Here is a 10926-nt window from a genome sequence, read left to right as displayed (position 1 = left end):
TAAGAGAATGGGTGGCCTTAACCAGTAAGTGGGAACTGCTCTAGAATATAGTTTGTTCTTCCTCTTTTGTTTAAGCTAGCTTTCTGGGTTAAAGTCTAATTTAGAATCCCTACCATTTTCTCCCCACCTTTACTACTTTTCTGTCCACTTCTAAACTATCTGATAATACTGAGAGCACAGAAACATTTGACAGTCTGAAATCATAGGTTTTGTTTATATGTGCATAATAGTGCTGCAGTGGTTGTTATAGTAACCAGTTCTCCTCGACAGAAGGAGTAGGGCGTTTGACAGCACTTTATATTTAACAAGCGGACATAAAGTTTTGAGATTTCATATTTTACTAGGTGATTAAATGCTATATATATATATATTCTGTTTTTATATATTGAAGTATATATATTATATATAACTATATATATATAATATTTCAGTCCTAGGGTTGACCCAGGGAGGGCCACACACATGGAGAAATACACTTATTTAAAATATAACCAGAGCACTAACACAGCAGGGAGAGCATTTTCCTAGCATGTAGCTGAGCTGAGTTTGATTCCCCAGCACTCCATACAGTTCCTGATCATTTTTAGGAGCGATCCCTGGATGGAGAGGCATGAGTAAGTCCCAAGTAGTGCCAGGTATGACTTCAAAACCATATATATGTATGTATGTATATAGCACTGTAGCACTGTTATCCCATTGTTCATCGATTTGCTCAAGCGGGCACCAGTAACGTTTCCATTGTGAGACTTATTATTACTGTTTTTGGCATATTGAATATGCCACGGGTAGCTTGCCAGGTTCTGCTGTGCGGGCAGGACACTCTCGGTAGCTTGCTGGGCTCTGAGAGGGACAGAGGAATCAAACCTGGGTCATTCGCATGCTAGGCAAATGCCCTACCCTCTGTGCAATCACTCCAGTCCACATATATATATATATATATATATATATATATATATATATATTTGCACTCAAGGGACCATATGGGGTGCTGGGAAATGGGAAATGGAACCCCAAGCTTTGGCTGTGTCTAAGACAAATACCCTACCATTTTACTATCACTGGGACCTCTCTTTAAAGTCCATTTTAAGAGTAAAGTAGATGCAGGTGATATCTTCCCATTTCTCTGAATAAATAAGGATAAATTTTCTCAATCAAGCACTTAAATTTGTTTCAGTAGTGTTCCCCCAGTGCATATCAGAGTTGTCTAGGCCAGAGTACCTGAGCTAGCCAAAAATACAAGCAAATTACATCATTTTGTATGATATGGCCCCAGGTAGCAGGCACAGTGCAGACCACATCTAGGTTCTCAGAAAGTGCTTGTTGTTGATTTTCTGTCTTATTTCACTCAGTGTTTTATTTGTTCTTTAGTTCAAAGGTACTTTGTTGGCTTGGAACTTTTCTTTTATTTGCTTATTTATTGTCATTCTTTTCCCAATAGTACTGTCACTAACATCTATTTTTGTGAATTACCAGCATATTAACCGGTCTTGTCATTTCTTGCTTGAATTAATGTCTACATTTATATGTGTGATTCTGAAATACATTAATTCATAAGGCATGGGAGTCATATTTATTCACATATGCTATTGAATGCTTTCCAAGTTTATACATAAAGATGTGCCTTTAAAAATGAAAGGGTCCACAGTCAAATTTACTACCCTTTATTACAAAGAGTGTCCAATATGAACAGTTAAATACTTTTTAATTATCTGCCTTGATTAATCAGCACTGTAATCAGTGGTCTCATTTACAGAGTAATTATTACTAAATGAGGCATTGCTTCTTCACAGACCAGAAACATTTCATTTTATCAATATTGCCAAACTGTCATCCAACTGGATTTCACAATATACAGTTCAATTAACAATATACAAATGTATCAGCATCTTTACAACCTTACCAATAACAGGTACAATTTCTCTTTCAAAACTATGCTGTTACTCTGATAGACTAAAACATGGCATAATGTAAGTATCTATATTGGAGAAAATGGGTAGTTAAGACTTCATAATTTAAATATATTCTTTAAAGACATTTTCAGAAATAAAAATTTATGTATGCAATTTTTAATATGCATAATTGAGAGGTATTGGACCATACCTAAAGATGCTCAGGGCTTGCTCTGACTCTGTGCTCATTGGTAAGTCCTGGTGATAGTTGGGGATTATATGTAGTACTGGGTATCAAACTGATGTTGGGCACATAAAAGGCAAGCACCTTCACCCCTATACTATCTTCCTGGGCCCAATATATTTTATTTAATATTATATTATGATCACTTCACTTGTATCACTTGTTATCCCATTGCTCATGGATTTGCTTGAGTGGGCGCCAGTAATTTCTCCATTGCTCCCTGCCGTGTGCTAGTATAGGCCAATAGCATCTCCTTGCTCCAGGAATACGAAGTGCATCAAACTGTTTGTTCAGGGTCTTGAAGAAGACCATCTCTTTGGTGGGCTGCCAAGTGTTCTTTTGATGTCCTGTGGAATCCAATTGGTAATGGCTCTAGTCCAGCGGTCATCTCCAAATTGCATTATGTGTCTGGCCCATCTGATTTTCAATGCCGTGGCAAATGAGGCAGTGTCCCTGACCCTCAATCGTCGATGGAAGTCGGAACTCCGGACATCTTCTCTCACTTGAGTGAAACGTGATATTCCAAGCATAGGTTTTTTGACTCCTTTTTGGGAGACGCAAATACTATCTGAGTTCATCATGTCAACCAAGACCATACATGGTAATTCACAGTTCCAGAAGGTCAAATCTAAACGATGGACATGGGAGCCTCTGGTGGACAGTTCCACAACGAAATTGACAACATCATATTCAATCGATGGTTTTACCTGACGGATGTTGCTGTTGTCCCAAAATTCCAAATAGGATCAGACCACCGTTTCCTTCATGCAAAATTCTACTTCAAGGAGCAGCAAGAAAGGGCTGCAAAATTTAAGAAGAGAACTCACAGAACGACCACCAACTGGGAGCTCTTTGGCACTATTGCACAAACATGACAACATTGACAACATCAATGAGGAATACGATCGACTGCTTCAGCACTGTGAGAGGAATGCCAAGTGTAAGAAACACACATGACTCAATAGAATTTAAAAAAAAGGGGGACCCTCTGCGCCTAAAGACTTTGATTCCAAAGATGTAACACATTCGGGCATCCAGCACAGCATCCGATAGCGATGCACTGGGACACCAAACTGGGCTACAACTCTGTGCTGTCGGGGGTGGATTTTTTTTCCTCCCCACCCTGTCTTCCTGCACGGAAAGCGGCGGCCTGGCGGCACCCACGTGGCAGGCGCCATCTTCTGTGACTCCAAACCCACAGGTATTCGGTTTCTACTTTTGGGGCTCCCAGGAACTCATGGGAAGGGGGCGTAACCGGCACGCCCTCGGCCCAGATAAATCCGGAGCCGCTGAGCGTGAATCGGACCCTCTGCACCTAAAGACTTTGAATCCAGAGACTTCTTACAGCAATGCACTGGGACTGTGAGCTGGGCTATGTAATTTCTGGCAGAATTTTCCCTGGACTTTATACAGAAATCCAAAACCGTGCGGACAGCGTCCGCACGACTTAACATTTATAATTGTCAGCAATGTGAAACGGTTCCATTTGAACAGGTCTGACTTGGGGGGGGGGGAACTCCAAATAATAACAGTAAGTTTTTGTTGAAATATTGAAGGTTTTTAATGTAGCAGCCACCTCTGGACTGTGAACTAAGCAAAAGCCCCATGCTGGCCGATGCGGCGTGGAGTACACCATACTATGAGGCGCAGGAAGGGGGATGAGGGGGAAAAAGAAAAAAAAGGGAAAAGGAAAAAGAAAAAAGAGAGAGAGTTATGTCAACTATAGTGAGTTTTGTGTTGAATTATGGAATGTAATCAAGGTAAAGAAAAAATGAAGTGAAATTGATTAGTTATACAGTAGGGGGTAGGGGGTGGGGGCGGGGGGTATACTGGGGTTTCTGGTGGTGGAATACGGGCACTGGTGAAGGGATGGGTGTTTGAATATTGTATAACTGACATATAAACCTGAGAACTTTCCACATGGTGATTTAATAAAAATTTAAAATGAAAAAAATAAAGAAAGAAGACATTGGATTTAAAAGGGAAATAAAATTAATTATTAGGTATTGAAAAAAAAAGAAAGCCACAAAAAGACACCTGTTTTCAGAAACTCTCAAGCTCATTTGCCAATGTGATTTGGCGTGAGCCTCAGGATATCACGAGCTAACATCCACGCTCGCAAAGCTGTGCAGAGAAGCGATAAAGGAAGACCTCGAAGAGAGAAGAGCAGCAGTGTTGGTCGATGTGGCAGAAGCCAGAAAACTTATTCACAATGCCCGCCTATCCTTTGCCAACCAAAAGACCAAGATGACTGCCCTGTGATGTCCTAATGGATCTATTACATCTTCCAGAAGGGCAATGGAAAAGGTTATCCACCACTTCTACTCGATCTCCTTGATAGCCATATCCACCTTCCCATATACCAAATTCCACAGGATGGTATGTCATTCCCAAAGTCCTCCCTTCTAAAATTCAACACGCCATCTTTTTGGCAAAGATGCATACAGCACGCAGTCCAGACAAGGTCAGACCTGAACACCTGAAGAATCTGCTGTCAGTACTTGTCAATACAGTGGCTCAGCTCTTCCCACACTACCTGTCTGAATGAAAGGTTTTGTCCCAATGGAAAACCAGCAGAACCATTCTGTTGCACAAGAATGGAGACATTCACGACATCGCCAACTATTGCCCAATCTGCCTGTTGTCCGTCATCTACAAGTTGTTCACTCGAGTCATCCTGAATAGGATTGAGAGAACACCAGACAAAGAACAGTCATGCAAGCAAGCTGAGTTCCAAAAATGATTCAGCATGATTGACCATATCCACATGGTGACCAAGTCATTGAGGTTTTGCGAGAGTTCAAGATGCCTCTCTGTCTAACGTTCACTGATTTAAAGAAGGCCTTTGATTCTGTTGAGACTGAAGCAGTCATCGAAGCCCTAGCCAAACAGGGTGTCCAAACTCAGTACATCAGGATCCTCCATGAGCTGTATTATGGATTAAACACCAGGATCTCACCATTCTACAATGGAGTGATCACTGACGTCAAGGGGTTCGGCAGGGCAATGCCATTTCACTGAAACTCCTTAGTGCCACCCTTGAGAACGTCATGCAATGACTGGAATAGGAAGGACTGGGAGTGAAGGTAGATGGACTGCAACTACACCACCTCCACTTTGCTGATGACATCGTTCTAATAACACCAAATATTAGCCAAGCGGCATGAATGCTGGCTGACTTCAACCATTAGTGTTGAAAGGCCAGACTGGAGCTGAATCTAATGAAGACATTGTTTATGAGAAACGGACTGGTTCCTGACATTCCATTTGCTCTGAACAGAACAAACACCTCCGAATGCAGCAGTTACGTGTACCTGGGTCGAGAACTCAACATGACGAATGACTTGGTGCCAGAACTCCACAGGAGGAAGAGAGCAGCGTGGAATGCCTTCAAGAGCATCGAAGAAGTTGTTAAGAGGACAAAGAACCTCTGGCTCCATGCACACCTTTTCAACTCTACCATTCTTCCTGCACTAACATATGCCTCAGAAACCTGGGCCCTACGAAAATACAGGGTATTCTTTTTTTTTTAATAATTTATTTATTTATTAACTAGTAAGTCACAGTGAGGATACAGTTACAGATTCACACATTTTCGTGCTAATTTTTCTCTCATGCAATTTTCGAGAGCCCATCCCTCCATCAGTGTCCATTCTCCACCCCCAATGAACCCAGTATCCCTCCCACCCCCCAGTCCCATCCCCCCACCCCACCCTGCCTCTGCGGCAGGGCATTCCAGTTTGTTCTCTCTCTCTCTCTCTCTCTCTCTCTCTCTCTCTCTCTCTCTCTCACTCGCTCCCTCTCCTTTTCAAAATATTCTCATATAAAATTTAATATATGTTGTTCTTGAATCCAAATAAATATCTAAATTACCATGTTAGCTGTCTTTGCCAGTTGGGCATTCTTATATTTGCCATTTAATCAGACTTTAAGATAAGTTTCTATAAGACACATTTTATCAACTTAAGCAAGTGTTCTTTTGTTTAAATTCTTAAAATTTGGTATTAAATGTATTTAGTGTTAAATGTTGAGTTACAGGATCTTTCTAAGAAGAAGCTGATTGCATCTTGGAAAATGCTATTTATAAAACTCCTATCCCTAGGGAAGAAATTATTTTATTGACTGATTCTCCTACATACAAAAAAGTATAAGCTCTGTATTTTTAAGACATTATTTCAAAGATAATGAACAACACAAAACATATAGAAGTTGAAATTATTTCAATTCTTGAAAAATGAAAAATGCAATTAGAGAAATCTTTTGTGCAATGTTTTTTTTTTTTTGCATGATACAATTCAGTCTGTTAAGAAGTAAGAGTTGAAACATTGGTGTTTAACTTATTCCTGAATACACACATAGGCAAGTCTCTAAGGAGTTCAACAGAAAGCAGTAGTCTGAAGATGAAAGACCTAGCTATATATCCCACATTCTGAATAATAAAAGACTATAAAATTTGAAGTATAAATCTATTTAAGTTAGATGATATATGTGAGCATCTTACTTCTCTTACAGAAACTTAATAGCAAGCACTATTTTACAAAACTAGAAAATTTTTCTTGATCAAAAGACAAAACTGAAACAGTCAATCACTAATTTTGTCCACAACTTCAAGGTAATCCATTTATAATTTATCTGAGAAATGGAACAAAATAAATATTCATCAGAGCATTATAGTACTTCGACTACACGATGTATTATCTGCTATTTTTAGTATACAAAGGGAAATAATTACATATGTGAGAAACAAGAATATGTGACCACTACTCAAGGAAAAAATTATGTATAAAAATACATCCAAGATGACCAGAATTGGAATTAGCAAATGGAAGTGGAAGAAAAGATAGATTAGCAAGTAGATAAGGATAGGTAAATCTCAGAAGTAGAAATTATATACAAATCAAATGGAAGTTTATCATAGAAAAATACATTACCTGTGATTAGAAAAAATACAAAATGGTTAGCAACTTGAAAGAAGACTTAGATTTTATTCAGCTTAGTGAATGGAAAAAAGTGGATGGAGCATTTTAAATAATATGAGGGACAACAAAATTCAGCATAAATACAATTTGAATTCTAGAAATAAAAGGATAAAATAATGGGGAAAATATATGACTCAAATTCCCAAAGTTGCTCAAAAAAGAGGAAGATAGGGAGAAGAAGAATAAATAAGCTGTTCAAGAAGCTCACTGAATCTTGAAAAATGATCACTGTATCACTGTCACTGTATCACTGTCATCTTCTTGCTCATCAATTTGCTGGAGCGTGCACCAGTAACGTCTCCATTGTGAGACTTATTGTTACTGTCTTTGGCATGTCAAATACACCACGGTAGCTTGCCAGGCTCTGCCGTGAGGGCGAGATACTCTTGGTAGCTTGCCAGGCTCTCTGAGAGGGGTGGAAGAATCAAACCCCGATTGGCTGCATGCAAGGCAAATGCCCTATCTGCTGTGCTATCATTCCAGCCCATTGATAAATGATTATATATATAAATTATATGTATATACATATTATATATCATCTAGATATATGTACATAGCAAAACTATATATGCATATATAACATGTATATAACTATATAATTGTATATAGCATAGCTATAAGTTATATACATATATCTAGATGATCCAATGGCATTTGAAAACCAAAGAAAAAGAAACTTCCTTTTTCCATTTTTGTTTGGGTGTTTGTGGGCCACATCTGGCAATGTTCAGGATTCCTCTTGGTACTGGACTCAGGAATTACTCCTGGAGATGCTCAAGGAACCACATGGGATACCAAAGATTGAACCCAGGTCGGCCTTATACAAGGCAGGCACCCTACTATCTCTCTACTCTCTAGTCCTGAAACTCTTTAAACTAATCACAAGCAAAACATAGTACATGGGGGTATGTTGCCACCAGCAGGTCAACCTGTACCTGCGGAGCAAGCGCATCAGAATTCTAATGGTGACCTCAGGCTTCCTGATACCCCTACATTGCCATTGTGTCTTTGGCCAAACCCCAACAATTTGGGACCAAGTTTACCAAGAAATTCAATGGCCAAAAGTTAGGCATGTGGAAGCCACGCCCACCAACCACCTCTGGCTCAGTTATACAAGCTCATTTATTTGTCTTATCTCAAAGACCGATAGATAAATCTCGAAAAACATCAAAAGATACAGTTAAACTGGGACCCATCCATGGCGGAACAGACTGGGGTAAATCAGAGGGGATTGGGTTGGCCTGGAACCTGGCAGTCACTTGTTTCAACAACCCAAATCATCACCATATTCCTGGCCTGATTCCACTGTCTCAGAACAAACCTCATCATGATATGATCTGCTGAAAAGTTGGGTTTTGTAACTGAAACATTTGGGCTTTCTCAGGGTCGGGATGGGCTATCCCCTCACCTCCCTGTACTTCTGGAAGCCCACACCCCAAAGTTACCACCCAATTGAAAAGCTACTCCAGGGGCTAGAGCAATAACACAGCGGGTAGGGTGTTTGCCTTGCACTCGGCCCACCCAGGTTCGATTCACAGCATCTCATATGGTCCCCTGAGCACTACCAGGGGTAATTCCTGGGCACAGAGCCAGAAGTAACCTCTGTGAATCACCAAAAAAACCAAAAAAAAAAGAAAGAAAGAAAAGCTACTCCAGCCTTACTGTCCTGATAAAAATACCAAATGCCCTGAACAAACACCATAACCTCTTAGCACCTGTATTGCAAATCATAATGCATAAAAGGAAAAGGAGAGAGAGAGCAAGAAGGAAGGTGCCTCCCTGAGAGTGAGGCTGGGAGGGGGGGAGTGGGAGGTTGGTGGATGGTGGTAGAGAAAAGGGGACATTGGTGGTGGAAAATGTACACTGGTGGAGAGATGGGTACTGGATCATTGTCTGACAGATACCCTATTATTAACAGCTTTGCAATGGTCTATCTCATGAATATACAATTAAATTTTTTTTAAGTAATGTGTAGTTTATGGCCAATCCAGTCAGCTTAATCAATGGCTAAATAAATAGCAGTACTTCACAGCCGCACAACACATTATAAGACTCTTCCTACCCTTTTCCATAATTGCCACACCATATTTGATGGAGTTCAGACAGTAGGCAACAAATCATAGAGAGTTATATATAATATATTAATATATAATATATATCGTATATTATATAATATACAATATATAATTATATATAATAATATATAATTATATAATTATATAATATATAATTATAATCATAATATATATATGTCTCAGAGAGCCCGGCAAGCTACCGAGAGTCTGGCAAGCTACCCGTGGCGTATTTGATATGCCAAAAGCAGTAACGATAGGTCTCATTGCCATGACCCTGAAAGAGCCTCCAATCATTGGGAAACATGGGTAAGGAGAAGCTGCTAAAATCTCAGGGCTGGGAGGAATACAGACGTTACTGGTGCCTGCTCAAGTAAATCGACGGACAAGAGGATGACAGTGATACAGTGAAAACATAGTACATGTAGGGCTAAAACTACATGAATATCATTGACTTTCTATAAAAGCAGGGGGATAGTACAGAAGATAATGCCCCTGCTTTGCGTGTAACCAACAGGGGTCTAATACCTGGCGAAGCATAAGATCCCCTGCACCTCCAGGAGTGAGCCCTGAGCACTTCTGGGTGTGGCACAAAAACAATGAAGAGAAGTACTAGAAATTATATAATGGTGTAGTGAAGGGTCTTTGGCACTTTGCTGTGAGGTATGATAACTATGCACATCAAAATCATGTTAGCTTTATAGATGGATAACACTACTGAACAAATGTGGTCTAAACTATGATAAATAATTTTTTAATATAAATGTTAGACAAGCATGAATTTCTAATTCAATTTTATACATAAAGTGACTATACCCAAAGAATATGAAATGACTTTTTTTCAGGCCAGATAGATACAGAGATACATATTTGCCTTGCCTGTGGCCAACTTAAGTTTGATTCCTGGCACTACATATGGTCGATTAAGCCCTGCCAGGAGCCATCTCTAAACACAGCACCAGGAGTAAGTCATGCCATGCATAAATTATATATAAAAATAGTATCCTATATCATATACATCATAATATCATAGACCAATAATGTCTAAAGGTACATTTAATATTATTTATAATAAATTTCTCATTTCAAATTGGAAGCCAGTAAAAGAATATCTTCATACTTAATAGATTAGTAACATATGTATTCTTATATATATATTCTTATAAGAAACATCATATTTAATCTCACTGCTGATTATTTTTGTATTTACTCACAGTGGCGGGCGTACCTGGTGGTACTTAGGTCTTAATCCTAGTTTGTGCTCAGGGATACTCTTGGCAGTGTTACTGTGACCATATGTGATGTCAAGGATCTACCTTCGATTGGCTCCATGCAAGAAAAGCAATTTAAACTTTATACTATGTCTCTGGCCTAGGGGAATTTTTAAAGAGCTTGATACAGTATTACTAATCTCAGCATTTATCTGAAGATGTGAAAGAACTAATATTTTCACTTCTAAGTTCATAGCAGCATTATTCATAGTAAACAAATTATATAATCAACCTAAATGCCACAAATAGATGAAAGCATAAGAAAACTTATAGTATATTACTCTATTACTTCACACAAAGAACTACAAAGCAATCTTTGTCTAGTCTTACACAGATGTGGAATACGAATGGAAAACAAACAAAATTGAAAATAGCAATCAAACTAATTTCCAGACTCAGTAGAAAGTCTAGTGGTTACCACAGAGAAAGGGAAGCAAAGAGGAAGGAGGGAGTAGGGGATCTTTAGGATGT

This window comes from Sorex araneus, chromosome 1 (assembly GCF_027595985.1).
Source record: "Sorex araneus isolate mSorAra2 chromosome 1, mSorAra2.pri, whole genome shotgun sequence".
NCBI classification, from domain to species: Eukaryota; Metazoa; Chordata; class Mammalia; order Eulipotyphla; family Soricidae; genus Sorex; species Sorex araneus.
The sequence above is the reverse complement of the archived record's forward strand: the minus strand, read 5'-3'. Positions refer to the sequence as shown.